Source organism: Myotis daubentonii, chromosome 3 (genome assembly GCF_963259705.1).
Source record: "Myotis daubentonii chromosome 3, mMyoDau2.1, whole genome shotgun sequence".
Lineage (NCBI taxonomy): Eukaryota > Metazoa > Chordata > Mammalia > Chiroptera > Vespertilionidae > Myotis > Myotis daubentonii.
In genome coordinates, this window is record NC_081842.1 from 110,682,831 (window position 1) to 110,703,370 (window position 20,540).

Consider the following 20,540-nt stretch of genomic DNA (forward strand, 5'->3'; position numbering starts at 1 on the left):
CGAGCAAAACCAGGTTGGCAAACTAAGGCCATGAATTCTGGATGTCAGAGCCAGGAGGGCAGTGCATAGACTGGGACAAGGTGGATCCAGAGAGGCTGATCACCAACTGAGAGGTGATGCCAGGAGTTCTCTAACATCTGGTTACCCTGCTGACTTAAATTCCTCTTGAACCTAATCATAGCTTAGTATCTGCACACCCAGTGTGCTTACTTCCTACAAAGTTCCATCATTTAATTTTATTGTAAAGTTGGGTAACATCACAGGCAAGCTTGTGCTCTATGTTTCAGTAACCTATTGTTTGTGTGTTTTTACTGATGAAGCATTACGAATCACATCCATTTGTAACATTTTCTAGAAAAATTATTTCCAGAAATAAAATGCAAACATATAAATAAGTGATAGTTATCTTCAAATGCTTAGTGTGTGAGAAATAAATACATGCATATATATTTAAATGGAAGAATGCTACTGCCTTTGAAAGAGCTGACCATTATAAATAACTTCTAATTCTAGTTAAAACAACATATAGCCTTTACTTGATGTATTTTACAGAGGTGATGCCTATAGTTTTTTTAAAAAAGAAATGGAAGACTGAGTCTTTTGTGATTTATACAGTGACCTATGAACTTAATTTTCCATAATCCAATTTCATAAACCATGAGTTACTATAAATATGCATTCCTGTGGAGACTGAAATATGCATTGACATTTGTTTCTACAGTGCTTTAAGTGTTTATGACATATTATTTCATTATATTTGTTATATTTAGACATATTTTGTATAAATGCTTTCATTTATTTTACATATGACACACCCTTTACATATCAGCTCAGTCTTCTCTATCATGAACCCAAATAGGAGGTATGCAATATATCCATAGAACTTCCTTTGAGAAATTTCTAAAATATTTTTGTTGTATAACTTTTTCAACTTTAATAGAGTAAAATTTATCTACTCTCCTTATAGTCAAATGTTCCAGCATCCAAACTCAATAAATAACCCAAATTACATCCTAAGAAATAATAGAGGAGTCTTTCTGGGTTTGCAGACTTAGTCATGTGATGAACTAAAGCAATGGAGTAATAAAAGTGGTAATGCCATTTTACAAGCTGAAAACCTATAAACAAGTAAATAATCAGTACTGTGCCTACTAAATTTGTCTTGATTCCTCTAATAAAAAAGAGTTTTATTTGAAATAAAAGTGAAGGATTGCTTAGTTAAATATTAAATTCTAGGAGATCAAAAAATTAATTTCCTCTCCTCTTGGTATTTTCCTTTATCCTAGTGTATGGCATTCTTAGAAATCACCATTGTATTTATTTTTTAAAATTAAAATGGTGTAACAACTGCAGTGTTTTGCATTGTATGAATATTTTATTACATGATGAAAAAGAATGATTATGAAAGCCTTAAATGTTTATTTTTTCATTTAAATATTTCACAAGGCAAAACCTACTAAGATACATCTTCTTTTCATTGGTGCCCTCGTGGGTCTCACAGAAGGGAGATACAATATATATAGTATTACAACTCAGTGCACTTAGATTTCATAAAACAGAGGGACAAAGATGGCTTCTGTTTTAAGTGGAACACTAACATCTTATATGGGTGTCACATCTCAAACACAAGGTTCTGTTCCTGCCATGTAGGAAAAAAGTGACTGATTTGTTCTCTATTTAAGGTGCCCCAAACACTCTGATCCAAAGTTATTAAATCAGTCAGAATGATAGTGGACCATGCATTTTGCTTATGCAGATGGGAAGGTTTGATTTATAATCTCTTTTATGTACATGTACTTTTATAAAGGAAAAACAAATTTATATCTCAGATGAGGCACTTATGCTCGTTACCTTTATAAGCATTGAGAAAAGTTGCAAAAACATTTTCATATAAATGTCAAATAAGTAAAAATATCTTATATGGAAATGGCATAATTAAACTCAATTTTTAATTATTCTCTTCCCTTATATTATAAATATTTTCTCATATAAGTTGATTTAAATAATAATGTTTACAGCCATGATACAATACTGGTGTTTTATAGGTGTGAAGTACATATATGTTTAAATGCTTTGGATGAAGAACTAATTTATGATTGATAAATTTTAAAATAAATTTCAATACTATTTTTCCATGAAAAAATTAATTTTACTTAAAAGTGAAAGCATATGTTATTTTGGATCTTGGAATAAAATAACAAGGATTTTATAGCATTAAAGAAAATGGATTTAAGAGGAAACTGGTTAAAAAAGAAAATATTCATCTGTTATTAATAGAACACTTATTTAAAAGAGAAGGTGATTGATAGCAATACTATTAAGTAGGAGACTATAACAGCTCACTGAAACCACTGGATAGATATTCCAGACCAAAAATAAAAAATAAACAAACAAACAAACAAACAAGGAAATCTGAGCCTTAAATGATACACTAGATTTGGTGGGTTGAATTGCTATTTACAGAACACTGCATTCCAAAGTGGCAGAATAAACATTCTTCTGAAGTGCACATGGATCATTCTGAAAGATAGACTATATGTTAGGGCACAAAATAAGTTTTAGCAAATTCAAGAAGATTGAAATCATATCATGCACCTTCTTGAATCAGCACAATAAAAACTACAATAAAAACATTCAAGCATATTATTATTAAACAATGAAAAGATTACCAATGAGATCAAGGCAGAAATAAAAAATTTCCTGTAAACAAATGAAAATGAACACACAATAACCCAAAATCTATGGGACACAGTGAAAGTAGTACTGAGAGGAAAATTCATAGCATTACAGGCCTATATCAAGAAACAAGAATCTGCTCAAATAAATCATCTACACCTACAGCTAAAATAATTTAAAAAAAAGAACAACAAGAAAATCCCAGAAGAAGTAAAAGGAAGGAAATGGAAAGATCAGAACAGAAATAAATGACATAGAGACTAAAAAAATCAATACAGAAGATAAATGAAACCAAGAGGTGGTCCTTTGATAAGATAAACAATATTGATGAACTTTTAGCCAGAGTTATCAAGAAACAAAGGGAGAGGACCCAAATAAATAAAATCAGAAATGAAAGAGGCAAAGTAAAAACAGACACCACAGGGAGAAAAAGATGGCGACTGGCAGGACAGCAGTGAGAGGAAGAGTATGAGAGAGTGAAAGGGGAATGTGTGGATGTGGTGTGTGTGTGTGTGTGTGTGTGTGTGTGTGTGTGTGTGTGTGTGTGTGTGACAATTAGATCCTGCAGCACTTTTCAGGGCTGGCAGACTGGGCTGTCTTGGACTGCGAGACCTTGCTGCTGCTGCAGACACTCCTAGGCAGCCTGAACTGGCACAGAAACCACACCATCTTGAAAGGCAGAGCTTCTGTGCCTGGGAGCCCAGTCTCACCACCAACCAGACTGACCTCAGATGCAAACTGGGACCCTACAGCCTCTCTGGACAAAGACCTGCTATCACAGCTGCAGACTCATGGACACCAAGACTCCAGCCATCCCAGCCACAGGCTCCAGTGAGTCTTGGAATGTGTTCCCCTCCTGCTGACCCACCACAGTGTCATAGGTCCTGCACATCCCATGGTGCAGGAGTGGGCCTCCTGCAGACACACAGCAGCACTGCCACTCATGCCATCCAACCCAGAGTGCCTTTGACTCTGATTCTTGACGTGTGCACACAGGGCTGCGGCTGCCAACCCACAACAGCTGCAGAACCTGCCCCTGAGCACTGTGACTTTAGCTCTCAGTGCACACACATAGGACTGTGGCAGACTGACCCTCGAGTGCACCCATGACTCTGCCTCTTGGTACACGCAAATGGGGCAGCTGCTGACCAGTGGTGGCCGCAGCACATGACCTGAGCACCTTGACTCTTCATTTTGGTGCATGCACACAGAGCTTCTGTGGGGGCCCCAGAGTGCCTGTGACTCTGCCTCTTTGCATGCGCACATGGGGCTGCTGCCAACCCTCTGCAGCAGCACCACCAAAACCCAAGCAAACCCATGATTCTGTCTCTAGGAGTGCATACATGGGGCTGCTGCCTATCAGTGGCAACTGCACCACCCACCCCCAAGCTCACATGACTCTTCCTTTCAGGGACATGTGGGGATACTGCGGATCCACAGTGGCCAGGTGTCTCAGTGACTCTCAAAGTGCGTGATGCCCCCACCAAGCCCGCTGCCAAAGGTAAGCCCCCTGCAAATCAGTGCTAGGACCCTTTAGTGATAGAAAAATGGGAGACAATGAAACAAGCACTAAAGGAAAGAAAAGGAAAAATCACCAAAAAAAAGAAGAAAAGAAGAACTAAATGAAAAATGAAGGCATGTAAAATGTCAGAAAAAGAATTCAGAGTAATGTCATATAGTTCATAAACTGGATGGATGAGAAAATCAACAATCTATGTAAGAATGAAGAAGAAATAAAAAGTGATATAGCTATAATAAAAAAACACGATGGAATGTTGCAACAGTAGACTAGGAGAAGTGGAGGACCAAATTAGTGAATTAGAAGATAGGGCAGTGAAACACACCCACTCTGAACAGCGCCTGCAGAAAAAAAAAAAAGAATAGAAAGCAGCAGGAGAGTTTAAGGAAGCTTTGGGACAATATGAAATGAAGTAACATACATATAATAGGGGTTCCATAATGACAAGAAGAGGAGCAAGGATTACAAAACCTATTTGAAGAAATAATGAGAGAAAACTTCCCTGATATGGGGAAGACAATAGTCACACAAGCACAGAGAGTCACAAACAAGATGAACACAAAAATACCTACACCAAGACACATTGTAATTACAATGGCAAAGCTAATGACAAAGAAAGAATCTTAAAGGCTGCAACAGAGAGACAGAGAGTTACCTACAACTGATCTCCCAGTAGATTATCAAATGATTTCTCAACAGAAACACATCAGACCAGAAGGGAAGTATACAAAGTGATGCAAAACAATAATACTCTATCCAGTAAGGTTATCATTCAAAATTGAAAGGCAAATCAGGAGATTGGCAGACCAAAAAAAATGCTAAGGGAGTTTATCACTACCAAGCCAGCAATGCAGGAAATGCTAAAGGGACTGTTGTAAAAAGAAGAAAAAGAAAGGGAAGAAGGAACACAGATATAAAAAAATAAAAATGGCTTCAAACAGGTACTTATCAATATTGACATTAAATGTAAATGGACTAAATGCTCCAATCAAAAGACATAGAGTGGCTGAATGGATAAGAAAACATGTCCCATATATATGCATTCTACAAGAGACGCACCTCAGAACAAGGGACTTACAGAGACTGAAAATGAAGGGATGAAAAAAATATCTTTTAAGCAAATGGAAATGAAAAAAAGTTTTGGAAGCAATACTCATATCTGACAAAATAGACCTCAAAGTGAAGGCTGTAACAAGAGACAAGAAAGGCCACTTCATAATACTAAAGGAATCAATATAACAACAGGGTAAAACTCTGGTGAACATATATGTACCCATTACAGGAGCAGCCAAATACAAAAAAAAAAAATTTTTTCTGGAAGATATCAGGGGAGAGATGGACAGCAATATAATCATAGTAGGGGGCTTTAATATCCAAATGAAAATCATAGTAGGGGACTTTTAATATCCAAATGAAAACACTGGATAAATCCTCTAAACAAAAAATCAGCAAAGAAACAGCAATCCTAAACAACTCACTAGATCAGATGGACTTAATCAACATCTTCAGAACATTACACCCCAAGCTATATAATATACATGCTTCTCAAGCCTACATAGGACATTTTCTTTTTTTTTTAAATTTCGTTTTATTGCTTAAAGCATTACAAAGAGTAGTACATATGTCTACCTTCCCCCCCGCCCCTAACCTTCCCCAGCCTCCCCTAGCCCACAGTTTTTTGAGTCCATTGGTTATGCTTACAGACATGCATACAAGTCCTTCGGTTGATCTCTTACCTCCCCCACAAATCTCCCCAGCCTTCCTGCTGTAGTTTGACAGTCTGTTTGATGCTGCTCTGCCTCTGTATCTATTTTTGTTCATCAGTTTTTAATGGTCTTTATTATCCATAATTGAGTGAGATCATGTGGTATTTTTCTTTCATTGACTGGCTTATTTCACTTAACATAATGCTCTCCAGTTCCATCCATGCTGTGGCAAATGGTAAGAATTCCTTTTTATAGCAGCATAGTATTCCATTGTGTAGATGTACCACAGTTTTCTAATCCATTTCTCTGTTGATGGGCATTTAGGCTGCTTCCAAATCTTAGCTAAATTGTGCTGCTATGAACATAGGGATGCATATATCCTTTCTGATTGGTGTTTCTGGTTTCTTGGGATATATTCCTAGAAGTGGGATCATAGGGTCAAATAGGAGTTCCATTTTTAAACTTTTGAGGAAACTCCATGCTATCTTCCACAGTGGCTGCACCAGTCTGCATTCCCACCAGCAGTGCGCAAGTGTTCCCTTTTCTCTGAATCCTCTCCAGGGCTTGTTGTTTGTTGATTTGTTGATGATAGCCATTCTGACAGGTGTGAAATGGTACCTCATTGTTGTTTTGATTTGCATCTCTCTGGTGATTACTGACTTTGAGCATGTTTTTATATGTCTCTTGGCTTTCTGAATGTCCTCTTTCAAAAAGTGCCTATTTAGGTCCTTTTTCCTAATTTTTGATTGGATTGTTTAGCTTCCTTTTGATAAATTGTATGAGTTCTCTATAATGTTGGAGTTTAAATCCTTATTGGTGATAACATTGGCAAATAACGTTCTCCCATGCAGTGGACTTTCTTGTTGTTTTGTTGATGGTTTCTTTTGCTGTACAAAAGATTTTTATTTTGATGTAGTCCCATTTGTTTATTTTATCTTTAGTTTCCAATGCCCTAGGAGCTGTATTGGTGAAGAAATAGCTTCGGCATAAGTCTGAGATTTTGTTGCCTTTGGATTCCTCTAGTATTTTTATGGTTTCCCATCTTACATTTAAGTCCTTTATCCATTTTGAGTTTATTTTTGTGTATGGTGTAAGTTGGTGGTATAGTTTAATTTTTTTTGCATGTATATGTCCAATTTTCCCAACAGCATTTATTGAAGAGACTGTCTGGACTCCATTGTATGTTCATGCCTCCTTTGTCAAATATTAATTGAGCATAGTGGTTTGGGTCAATTATTGGGTTCTTTATTCTATTCCATTGATCTATATGTCTGTTCTTGTGCCAGTATCAGGCAGTTTTGTGAACAGTGTCTTTGTAATACAGCTTGATATCTGGTATTGAGGTCCCTCCTACTTTGTTCTTCTTTCTCAGAATTGCTGCAGCTATTCGGGGTCTTTTTTTTTTTAAATTTATTTCAGATGAATTTTTAGAGAGTTCGTTTTATGTCAGTGAAATATGCAGTTGGTGTTTTAATGGGGAGTGCATTGAATCTATAGATTGCTTTGGGTAGTGTACATTCTAACTATGTTGATTCTACCACTCCATGAACATGGTATGTTTTTCCATCTGTTTATGTCCTCCTCTATCTCTTTTTTTCACCATCCTTTAGTTTTCTAAGTAGAGGTATTTTACCTCCTTAGTTAAGTTTATTCCTAGGCATCTTAAATTTTTGTGTGCATGGGATTTTTTTTTTAACTTCTTTCTGTAAGTTTACTGTTGGTCTATAAAAATGCCATTGATTTCTTGGCATTAATTTTGTATCCTGCTATCTTGCCGAATTCATTTATTAAGTCTAATAATTTTTTGATGGAGTCTTTAGGGTTTTCTATGTACAGCATCATGTCATCTGAAAATAATGACAATTTTACTTCTTGTTTTCCAATTTGGATACCTTTTATTTATTCTTCTTGTCTCATTGCATTGGCTAGCACTTCCAGTGCTATGTTGAACAGGAGTGGTGAAAGCAGGCATCCTTGTCTTGTTCCCATTCTTAAGGGAAATGGTTTTAGTTTCTGCCCATTGAGTATGATGTTGGCTGTAGGTTTGCCATATAGGGCTTTTATTATGTTGAAGTATGATCCTTCTATTCCCACTTTGCTGAGCGGTTTTATCAGAAAAGGGTGTTGGACTTTTTCAAAAGCCTTTTCTGCATCAATTGATATGATTATGTGATTTCTATCTTCAGTTTGTTTATATGGCATATCACTTTTATTGATTTGGCAATATTGTACCAGCCTTGCATCCCTGAAATAAATCCCACTTGGTCATGGTGTATGATCTTTCTAATGTAATGCTAGATCTGGTTTGCTAGAACTTTGTTGAGAACTTTAGTATGTATGTTCATTATGGATATTGGTTTGTAATTCTTTTTCTTTATGGTGTCTTTATCAGGTTTTGGGATTAAAATAATGCTGGCTTCATAGAAAGAGCTTGGAAGTGTGCCTACCTCTTGAATTTTTTGAAATAGTCTGAGAAGGATTGGTTTTAATTCTTTTTTGAATGTTTGTTAAAACTCCCCTGTGAAGCAATCTGGCCCAGGGCTTTTATTTGCTGGAAGCATTTTGATTACTGTTTCAATTTCATCTGTAGTTACAGGCCTATTCAGGTTTTTTTATTCTTCCTAATTGAGTTTCGGAAGCTTGCATTTTTTAGGAATGTGTCCATTTTGTCAAGGTTGTCCAGTTTGTTGGAGTAGAGGTGTTTGTAGTATTTTTTTTACAATCTTTGTATATCAGTGGGATCAGTTGTTACTTCACCTCTTTCATTTCTGATTTTTTTATTTGGGTCCTCTCTCTTTGTTTCTTGGTGAGCCTGGCTAGAGGTTCATCAATCTTGTTTATCCTTTCAAAGAATGATCTCTTGGTTTCATTGATTTTTTTTTTGTCTCTATGTTATTTGTTTCTGCTCTGATCTTTATTATCTCCTTCCTTCTGGATACTGTGATCTTTTCTTGTTGCTCTCTTTTTAATACTTTTAGTTGCAGGGTTAGGTAATTTATTACCATCTTTCCTTTTTTTTTTTTTTTTTTTGAGGTAGGCTTGTAGAGCTATGAACTTCCCTCTCAGGCCTTCTTATAACCATTACTCTGAATTCTTTTTTGGGCATGTTACTTCCCTCCATTTCATTTAGCTCCCTCTCTGGTGATCCTCTTTTTCTTTCCTTTGGGGATTGCTTTTTTGTCTTCCCATGTTTTGCTCTAATGTTTCAATTGTTTCTGTGTCCTAGATCTGACTGCTTTGTTACCCAGGTTCTTTTGAGGATGGTGCTGCTGGTGTGATCTCTTAGGTCTCCTGAGATTGGTAATCTAGCATAGCTCCCTACTTGAGCTATTTGGGTTTTCTTGATGTAGGCCTGTTAGCTGGAAAGGTGCAACTTCAGTGTCCAGATGTCAGCAGCCAGGAAGGGGGATGTCCCAATTTTTGCTGCCTTTCGTCTTTGGTTGAAATCGCATGTGCCCAGCAGGATCTCACGGTGGTTCCCAGGAGCTGTCTGTGGGGGTGGTGGGGCTCAGGAGGCCTGCACACTGGAAAGGCACAATTGTGGTGTCCAGAGTTCTGTAGCTGTAGGGTGGGAAGACTCAGTTTTTGTTGCTGTGCCTGTGGTTGGATACACACGCTCCCAGTGGCAGCTCTCAGGGGCACCCGGGGCAAGCTTACCAGGGCGATGCCCTGACACACTCTGAAGGGCCCTGGTTGAATATAAGCAATTGAGGCATCTGTGGGCAGGTATCCAGATATTCAGAATTTCTACTGCTGGTGCAGTGCATCCTTGTTTGGATAAGAGCTTGCCCAACAGGGGCTCACAGTGGCACCCAAGAACTGCCTGTGGTGTGGTGGGCTCAGGAGGCCTGTGTGCTGGAAAAGCACAACTGTAGTGTCCAGAGTTCTGCAGCTGTGGGGTAGGAAGACTCAGTTTTTGCTATTGTGCCTGTGGTTGGATACACAAGCTCCCAGTGTCAGTTCACAGGAGTACCCGTGGTGTGTTTGCGGCATGGAGCTCCGACATACTCTGAGAGGCCCTGGCGCTGAAGTTGTGTGACAGCGTCTGTGGGCAGTTATTCAGGAAGAGTCAATCCAGAATTTCTGCTGCAGAGCAGTGCACCCCCATTTGCACAATATCACACCCAGCGAGGCTTGCAGTGGCTCCAAAAATCTGCCTGGGGGGTGGTGGGTTCCAGATGCCTGCCTGCTGGAAACAACATCTGTGGCAGTGCGTTTGCGACATGGAGTTCTGTCACACCATGCGGGACCCTGGCGCTGAAGTTGTGCGACAGTGTCTGTGGGCAGTTATTCAGGAAGAATGATTTCAGAATTTCTACTCTGGGGCAGTGCACCACTGTCTGTAAAATATCGCACCCAGCAGGGACTCGCAGCGGCTCCCAGGAGCTGCCTGTGGGGTGGTGGGCTCCAGAGGCTTGTGCACTGAAAACGTGCAAATGTGGTGTCTAGAGGTCTGCCACTGAGGAGGGGTAAGCTGCACTTATTGCTGAAGGAGCAGAGCTCCTTTGGAGGTGCAAATCTTAGGGTCTGCAGGCCTGTGGGTGGGGCTGTAAGATTTTGGCTGGAGTGGCTGCCAGGTCGCGGGCAGTGTCCAAGGGCTGTCTGGGTGGTGGTATTGATGAGTTCCTAGACGAGGCCACTCTCCCCTTCAAGATGGCGTGGGTTCTGTGCCCAAGTCCCGCAGCCCGGGCAGTGTTTGCTGAGATGGTAAGTGCTCCCTGTCCAGGAGAGTCTGGTTTGCCATCCCCTGCTACTCCTGTTGGATTTAACTGTCCCTCACTCACTCACTCACTCACACACAAACCACATGAATACACACTCTCGCTTCACCCTCTCACTCACTCACATCCTCTCCCTCACCTCCATCCTGCCAGCTTCCATCTTCCTGAGTCTCCCTTTCTTTCACATGGACATTTTCAAAGATAGACCACATATTGTGACACAGACAAAGTCTCTCCAAATTCAAGAAGATTGAAATCATATCAAGCATCTTCTCAGATCACAATGGCATAATATTAGAAATAAACTACAATAAAAACAACCCCAAAAATTCAAACACTTGGAGGCTAAATAGCATGCTGTTAAACAATGATTGGGTTACCAAAGAGAACAAAAGAGAAATAAAAAACATACTGGAAAAAGTAACAATGAAAACAAAACAATCCAAAATTTGTGGGACACAGTGAAAGCATTCCTGAGAGGTCAGTTCATAGCATTAGAGGCATAATTCAAAAGACAAAAACAGACAATCAAAAACTGGTAATAAATTATCTAACTCTGAAACTTGAAGAATTGGAAAGAGAGCAGCAAGAAATGCCCAGAGTGAGCAGAAGGAAGGAAATAATAAAGATCGGAGTGGAAATAAAAGACATAGAGACCAAAAACAAACAAACAAACAAAAAAACAATGCAAAAGATGAATGAAACCAAAAGCTGGTTCTTGTAAAGGATAACCGAGATTGATGAACTTCTAGCCAGAATCACCAAGAAGCAAAGAGAGAGGACCTAAATAAACAAAATCAGAAATGAAAAAGGTGAAATAACAATAGACACCACAGAAATTCAAATGACTTTTAAAAAGTACTATGAGCAACTCTACTCCAACAAACTGGACAACCTTGAAGAAGGACATATTCCTAGAAAAATAAGATCTTCCAAAACTTAATCAGGAAGAATAAAAAAAAAATCTCAATAGACTGATAACTATGGAGGAAATTGAAGCAGTAATCAAAAAACTTCCAGCAAACAAAAGCCCTGGACCAGACAGCTTCACATGGGAATTTTACCAGTCATTAAAAGAAGAACTAAAACCAATCATTCTGAGACTATTCCAAAAAATTCAAGAGGAAGGAACACTTCCAAGCTTTTTCTATGAAGCCAGAATTACTCTAATCCAAAAACCAGAAAAAGACCCTATAGGCCAATATCTCTGATGAACATAGATTCTAAAATACTCAAAATCCTAGCATATCAAATACAGCGTTACATTAGAAAAATCATACACCATGACCAAGTGTGATTTATTCTGGGGATGCAAGGATGGTATAATATCTGCAAATCAATAAATGTGATACATCACATAAACAAATTGAGAGACAGAAATTTCATAATCATATCAATTGATGCAGAAAAATATTTGACAACTTCCAACACACTTTCTTGATAAAAACTCTCAGCAAATTGGGACTAGAAGGATTATACATTAACATAATAAACCCTTAGATGACTAACCTATAGCCAACATCATACTCAGTGGGCAAAAACCAAAACCATTCCCCCTAAGAATAGGAACAAGACAGGGATGCCCACTCTCACTACTCCTGTTCAACATAGTACTGGAATACTAGCCATAGCAGTCTGGCAAGAAGAAGAATTAAAAGGCATCCAAATTGGAAAAGAAGTAAAACTGTAATTATTCACTGATGACATGATATTGTACATAGAAAGCTCCAAAGGCTCCACCAAAATACTAGTAGATTTAATAAATTAATTTGACAATGTAGCATGATACAAAATTAACACACAGAAATATATGGATTTTTTATACACCAATAATGAACACACAGAAAGAGAAACTAAAAAAAAAATCCCACTTAACATTGTATCAAAAAAATTAAGATACCTAGGAATAAACTTTGTTAAGGAGGTAGAAGAAGAATCTATACTCAGAAACTACAGGACATTGTAAAAAGAGATAGACAAAGATATAACCAAAGGGAATAACATACCATTTTCATGGGTTGGTAAGAGCAACATCATTAAAATGTCCATATTACCCAAAGCAATCTATAGATTTAATGCAATCCCCATTAAGACACCAATGGCATATTTCACAGACCTAGTACAAACTCTACAAAAATTCATATGGAATAAAAAAAGACCAGGAATAGCTGTAGCAATCCTGAGAAAGAAGAACAAAATTGGATGGATCAGAATACAAGAAATGAAGCTATATTATGAAGCCACTGTTCTCAAAACTCCCTGGTACTGGCACAAGAATAGACATATAGACCAATGGAACAGAACATAGAACCCAGAAATAGACCCAAGCCATTATGCTCAATTAATATTTGACACAGGGGCCACAAGAATACAATGGAGTCAAGACAGTCTCTTCAATAAATGGTGTTGGGAAATAGGACAGATATATGCGAAAAAATAAAACTAGACCACCAAATTACACCATACACAAAAATAAATTCAAAATGTATAAAGGGCTTATATGTAAGGTGGGAAATCATAAAAATTTTAGAAGAATCCATAGGTAACAAAATATCAGACATATATAATAGCAGTATCTTTACTAATACAGTGTCTAGGGCAGGGGTGGGCAACCCCTGGCACGCGTGCCAAACATGGCATGCCAGTAACTTTTGCTGGCACGCAAAACCATCTCTTATAATCTTCCATTTACGATTTTTTTCTTAATATAAACTTTTTTATTTTTCAGATAAATTCAGTGTAGGTGTATTTTAAATAAATAATTTTACATCACAAGTTATCTTAAAGACCATAGACATGGCTGACTTTGAAATGCAGTTGATTGAATTTCAGAGTAGCTCATTTTGGAAGCAGAAATTTATTGACCTTAGAGTTGACTTGGAAAACATTGAAAAAAAGCGATTAGAGATAGGAGTACCAGAGAGAAGTGTCGAAAATGAACCATTGAGGACTTAGAATGCCATTCCAGAATTTTTTTTTCTGTTTAAAAAACTTTGCAACAACGTTACTCTCCATGTTTTTATGCACAGACGTTTGTGAATCTTTGTTTGAAGTGATGAATTTTGTTAAGTCTCATAATAGGAGTAGCCTGACGGATAAAAGTAGTAGCTCGTGCATATCTCTGAAGGTCACGAAATATAAACCTGATGTAAAATCTCTGTCATCAGTGATGTAGCAGCAAAAGTCCCACTGATAATATCAAACCAAGTCATAGTTTTTTGTCAGACTATCAGTGTACATGTATACATTAAAAAATAAATGTATTTTTCATCATCATATACTGTGCTTTTGTCGATCAAATGAATTTAATTATTTCTTCAAGGCTCTTCACATACGTACACCTTAAGAGATATCAAGTAGGCGTAACATGTTCTCAGAAAATTAGGGTTGGCACGCAGAAGAATTTTGAGTCAGAGATTTTGCTGGTTTTGGCACGCACTCACAAAAAGGTTGCCCAGCCCTGTTCTTGGCAATGGAAACCAAGGAGAAAATAAACAAATGGGACTACATTAAAATAAAAAGCTTCTGCACAGCAAAGGAAACCATCAACAAAACAACAAGGATGCCCACTGTATTAGAGGACATATTTGCCAATGTTATCTCTCATATCAGTTTAATCTCCAAAATTTACTGAGTACTCCTACAACTTAACAAAAGGGAGATAATCAATCCAATCAAAACATGGGAAAATCACCTATATAGACACTTTTTGAAAGAGGACATACAGAAGGCCAATAAAATATGAAAACATGCTCAAAATCATTAATCACTTGATAGATGCAAATCAAAATGACAATGAGGTACCAACTCACACCTGTTAGAATGGCTATCATCAACAAATCAACAAAGAACAAGCGCTGGCGAGGATGTGGAGAAAAAGGAACCCTCGTGTGTACTGGTGGGAATCCAGACTGGTGCAGCCACTATGAAAAATATTATGGATTTGTATCTCTCAGATAATTAGTGACTTTGAGCATGTTTTCATATGTCTCTTGGCCTTCCTTCTATCTTCTTTGGAAAAGTATTCTATTTAGGTTCATTGCCCATTTTTTGATTAGGTTGTTTATCTTCCTTTTGTTAAGTTGTATGAGTTCCCTATAAATGTTGGAGATTAAACCCTTACTGGTGATAACATTGGCAAATATGTTCTCCCATGCAGTAGGCTTTCTTGTTGTTTTGCTGATGGTTTCTTTTGCTGTACAAAAAGTTTTTATTTTGATGTAGTCCCATTTGTTTATTTTCTCTTTAGTTTCCATTGCCCTAGGACCAGTATCAGTGAAGAAATTGCTTTGGTATGTCTGAGATTTTGCTGCCTGTGGATTCATCTAATATTTTTATGGTTTCCCACCTTACATTTAAGTCCTTTATCCATTTTGAGTTTATTTTTGTGTATGGTGTAAGTTGGTGTTCTAGTTTCATTTTTTTGCAAGTATCTGTCCAATTTTCCCAACACCATTTATTGAAGAGACTTCCTTGACTCCATTGTATTCTTGTGGCCCCTATGTCAAATATTAATTGAGCATAATGGCTTAGGTCTATTTCTGGGTTCTCAGTTCTGTTCCATTGGTCTATATGCCTGTTCTTGTGCCAGTACCAGGCTGTGAAATATGCTGTTGGTATTTTAATGGGGAGTTCATTGAATCTATTGATTGCTTTGGGCAGTATGGACATTTTGATGGTGTTGATTCTACCACTTCATGAACACACTATGTTCTTCCATCTGTGTATGTCTTCCTCTGTCTCTTTACTCGGTGTTCTGTAGTTTTACATGTATAGGTCTTTTACCTCCTTAGTTAAGTTTATTCCTAGGTATCCTAATTTTTTTGGTGCAATGATAAATAGGATTGTTTTTTAAATCTCCCTTTCTGTATGTTCACTATTGATGTATAGAAATGCCATAGATTTCTTGCTGTTAATTTTGTATCCTGCTACATTGATGAATTCATTCATTAAGTCTAATAATTTTGTGATGGAGTCTTTAGGGTTTTCTATGTACAGTCTCATGTCATCTGCGAATAAGGATAGTTTTAATTCTTCTTTTCCAATTTGGATGCCTTTTATTCCTTCTTCTTGTCTGATAATAATGGCTGGTACTTTGACAATGTGGTACCATCTCACACCTGTCAGAATGGCTATCATCAACAAATCAACAAACGACAATTGCTGCTGAGGATGTGGAGAAAAAGAAACCCTCATGCACTGCTGGTGGGAATGCAGAACGGTGCAGCCACTGTGGGAAACAGTATGGAGTTTCCTCAAAAAACTAAAAATGGACCTTCCATTTGACCCAGTGATCCCACTTCTATGAATATATCCCTGGAAATCAGAAACACCAATATGAAAGTGTATATGCACCTCTATGTTTATAGCAGCACAATTTACCATAGCTAAGATTTGGAAACAGCCTAAATGCCCCTCAGCAGATGAGTGGATTGAAAAACTGGTACATATACACAATGGAATACTATGCTGCTGTTAAAAAGAAGGAACTCCTACCATTTGCAACAGCATGGATGTACCTGGAAAGCACTATTGTAAATGAAATATTCCAGTCAGAGTAAGATAAATATCACATGATCTCACTTTTTTGTGTGGAATATAATGAACAACATAAACTGATAAACAAAAATAGAACCAGAGTAAAAAATATTTTAGAGTATAATAGAAGAAATCCCATCATTTTCAGATTTTTAGTATTTCCTACAACTTTTATGATACATACTATGTTAGTACAGTTTTGGTAATATTATATTTCAATTCTTTTTTCCTGAAATATTAATATTTATTGCATGTTAATCAGTATTTTTTTGTATCTACAATCTGATAATAGAGTTATTGTGTTTATTGTAAAAAAATATAGGTCCAGTGGTATGCATGCATAGAACAGAATAACAGATCTCAGTGGAGGTGAGAGAAGGCAAGAAGAGGTTAACCAAAGAACCTATATGCATCTTGCACAGCCCATTAACACAATAATATGAGGAAGGCCTGGGATGTGGCATGGGTTGCGTGGAGGGGGAGAAAAGGGAGAAAATGGGAGACATCTGTAATATTATCCTATATAATAAAGAAGTAATATGCTAATTAGACCAGACATGGAACGACTGTCTGGAACGACCTTCTGGAACGACCTTTCAGAATGACCAGTGGATGGTGGCGGGGCCGCGGGGCTGCGAAGGACAACTCTTGTAGAATTTCATGAATCGGGCCTCTAGTCAACAATAAAAGAAAATTGTATTATCCCATTTTGTTGTAGTCTTTAGTCTAATGAGTTGTAGTTTGCTTAAGAAACTCATAATGAAGTCAGTTAATTTCTGCCACTATTCATTCAAGTCCACCAATTTGATATTTTATTATTAGAATAAAGATTTTTGTACTGCATTAAAGATAAAATTATATGTCTGCTGATCTTAAAATATTCTGTGGCAAGGCAAAGTGCCATCACCATATGGTTGTTTTATGATTGTGAGGTATTCCTTTCTCCTACAGTTCTGTCTGATTCTAGAACCTAAAGGAGTCTTTGTATCTCAAGATCATCTGTAAAGAGGCATTATCTAGGTATTTTTGCAAAGAGCTTAGAAATCTGCTAACAAATCAACACAGCCAGTGGCCATTGCATAGGATGGGATTTTAGATGCAGCATGCTTGTTTTTCTGTCTATAAGCAAGAATACAGTATCACAGTGATCTATGTAGAATGACCAAGAAGAAAGTAGTATTTCTTACACCTCTTTATTTTGTACCTTTGTCTGATCTATGCTTACCCTGTGATAACTAACACTTATACAAGCCTCTTCATACAGCAGTATGTCCTTTTTATTCTAATGGTCCTGAATATTAATTTCTTTGCTGTGCATACCAGTTTGTTACATCTGGGCATATGGAAGACCATTCTGATTCAGTAAGGCTACATGGCTTATATTCTGCATACTTAACAAGCTCCCAGATGTTGCTAATGTTCCTGGCCTATGTAGAAAGGCCAGTACTTCCTGGTTTAGGAAGAACTAGGGAGACTCTGATTCTCAGTAAAACCTAAAAAAACAACAACAAAAAACAAAAACAAACAAACAAAAACACAAAAAGTCTCCTCTGACTTTTGATTCAAAGTCTGGCTGGCTGAAGAAGAATTGGTGAATGTTGTGAAGTGTTGATGACTATGTGCTCATGTAGAGTGTCTCTTGTAGACTTTTTCTAGCATAGAACTTTTCTTTACCTTCAATAATCCCCCATGATTAACAAGAGCAGAGGAGATGATATGGGAAATCAGCAGTCTCACAGAGGGAAGTATATATATGTAAAGACATAGTAAATGCAAGGCTACATGGAGTATCTAACTAAGGAGTTAGAAAACTGTTCCTGCAGCTTTTCTTGACCCACTACCTCTACCTACTGCTGGAAGACTGGAATTACTTGAATGCTGGTTCACTATGTAGTGAAAAGGCACAGTACAGATAACCTGTCAGGTATATTTAAATTTAAGCGTTGGATTTCTTGAGTCTCCTATTTACCAGGTGAATAACCATGGGAAAGCCACTACCCCCTCAGATGAAACTTGTTTATTATTTATCCAGAGGCTGTGACTGTTTTATAAGACAAATTGATGCAGGTATCAAACACTAACTGTCAAGTGCCATAACAATTGACTTAAAACAACAACAACCCAGATTATGTCACATTTAATATTTGTTGGATGAGTTTGCTTTTTGGAATGTCAAGACTGTCTCTAGGACTAGCTAAGTCTATCACTGGCAGTTGCTACAATAAACTATCACTCTTTTATTCTGGAGTACTGTTATTTCCTAGATTTAATGTGGCTTCCCTCAGATGAGAATCATAGTGCCTCTTCTCCGTTGCACTATAAACTTTTCTTTGCTTTCTTCATTTGCTGTTTAGCATGTTAGAACCTTAGGATCCCTCAATTCTAGGGACATCCAGTCCCTATCATCCTCATTCTTTTGGTGGGAAGAAGAATGGGTCTGTGCTTCCACATTAAACTGAATAACAGATTGAATAACAGCTTCAATTTATTCAAGCTCTGTTCCTTACCTGTGAGGAAACTCATTGCTTTTTATTTTTCTGTTTGTTTTTTTTTTTCCTGGCAACATGTCAGTGGGATAGCAAAATACCATGGCAGGTTACTTATTTGTGATGCAAATGAAGTTTTTAATATGTGTTTCTTGGGTCCTTTTTTTATAGGATTGTTAATCTATAACATGTTGTACCTTCTGGTGAGCTTCCAGGGCAGAGGCATAAATCAACAGATTCCTACTGTCCTTTCTTATAGACTTTATGAAAGTGGAGCCGATCAACCTTTTTAGTTTGGGTAAACCTTTATTTTATTCCCTGTCTCTGGGATTCTTAAAAAGTAGAAACACTTCATTTCTGGCAACTTGCAAATAAAAAGTGATGATGATGATGATAACTATTAGGTTGTCAAATGGGCCACCAGTTCTGGGGTCTCAAATTCTAGCAATGTAGCTTATAGTTGTGTCACTGGAATCCTAGAGCAAGATATTTCACCTTCTATCTATTGGTTTCCTCATGTTTAAGAATGGGCAAGGACTTTTGCTTCAGGATGGTTACAAAGTTTAAATGCAATGACAAGAGAAAGAAGATGGCTGTCAATAGGAAGGCAGACTGCAAGATAGTGTGTGAGTGAGAGAATGAAAGGTGAGTGTGTGGATATACTGAGAGTGTAAATTTGTGGGTGAGCCATAGCTATACTCCAGGGGACTGTAGGGGACTGTTGGGGACTGTTGGGGACTGTTGGGGACTGTGGCCGGCTCTGCCGTGGAGACTGTGCCACCTTGAAGGGGAGAGTGGCTGTTATCAGAAGCGTATACATCCCGGGGCCCTGCAACCACAACACCCAGGGACCAGCTATGAACCCAGGAACACTGAATCTCAAGCAGCGCAAATACATGGACTCGGACAAGCCCTGCTCCTCTTCATGGAAAGGTCAAATTTCGCCTAGGGAAAGGTGAGATCTGCAATCCAGGTTGGAGAGAGAAATGTGCAGGGGGGAAATCTACACCCCACAAAGTCCGCGGCCCTTGGGGCCAGGGTGATCCGCGAGTGTGGAAGGGGACCCGCAGGGCTGCTGGCAGCAGGGAACTCTAAAAATCAGCCTATAGCTGGACTGGGCACAAAAAGGCAGCCTCGCATTTTACCATTGTGCCAGCTGCTTAGTGCCAGGGAAAAAAGGACATGCAGAAGAGACATTTGGTGAATTGCGCGCAGTGCTGGGCGGTAAAAGTTGCAAACTCGCCCACTTACTCTGGCTCTTTTTTTCTCTTTAAATCCTTGCTTTTGATTAATAAACCCAATACATAGGATCACCCAATTGGGGGCACTCTCAGAGAGTGCAGGGGAAAGTTGTTTTTGTGGAACCTGGGGCTCAGAGCGGGGAGTAATGTTCAGGGAACCAGCTTTGGGGCATTTGATTCTCCCAAACCAGTATTAAGTGCGACAGGTAAAACAAAAGCTAAATACTGGCTAGAGAGGAATTATAGCCCCAGAGGTCAATCCAGAAACACTGCCACCCAGGGGCTGAATCACAAATAGACTCCTTCTGTAAATACAAATGAAGGCAGTCTGGGAAACAAAGAAATACTGCCTGCTTTAAAACAGGACTGTAGTTTACAACACAGAAGAGCAGTGTATAGTAGGGAACTTCAATACTGTCCTGACTACCTGACACGAAAATGTGTGCCAAACAGAAGAGTAGAGAAAATGAATGATCTTCACTACTACACATTTTTATTTTTACACCTTTTATTAAGAACATATTTTTCTCTTTTTTTCTCACTTGATTTTACCTTTTTAATTATTATATATTTATTTTTAATTAGTATTATTATTACTACTATTTTAACATTTAAAAAAGTGTCATTTTATTTTCTCTTTATTTATTTTGGGA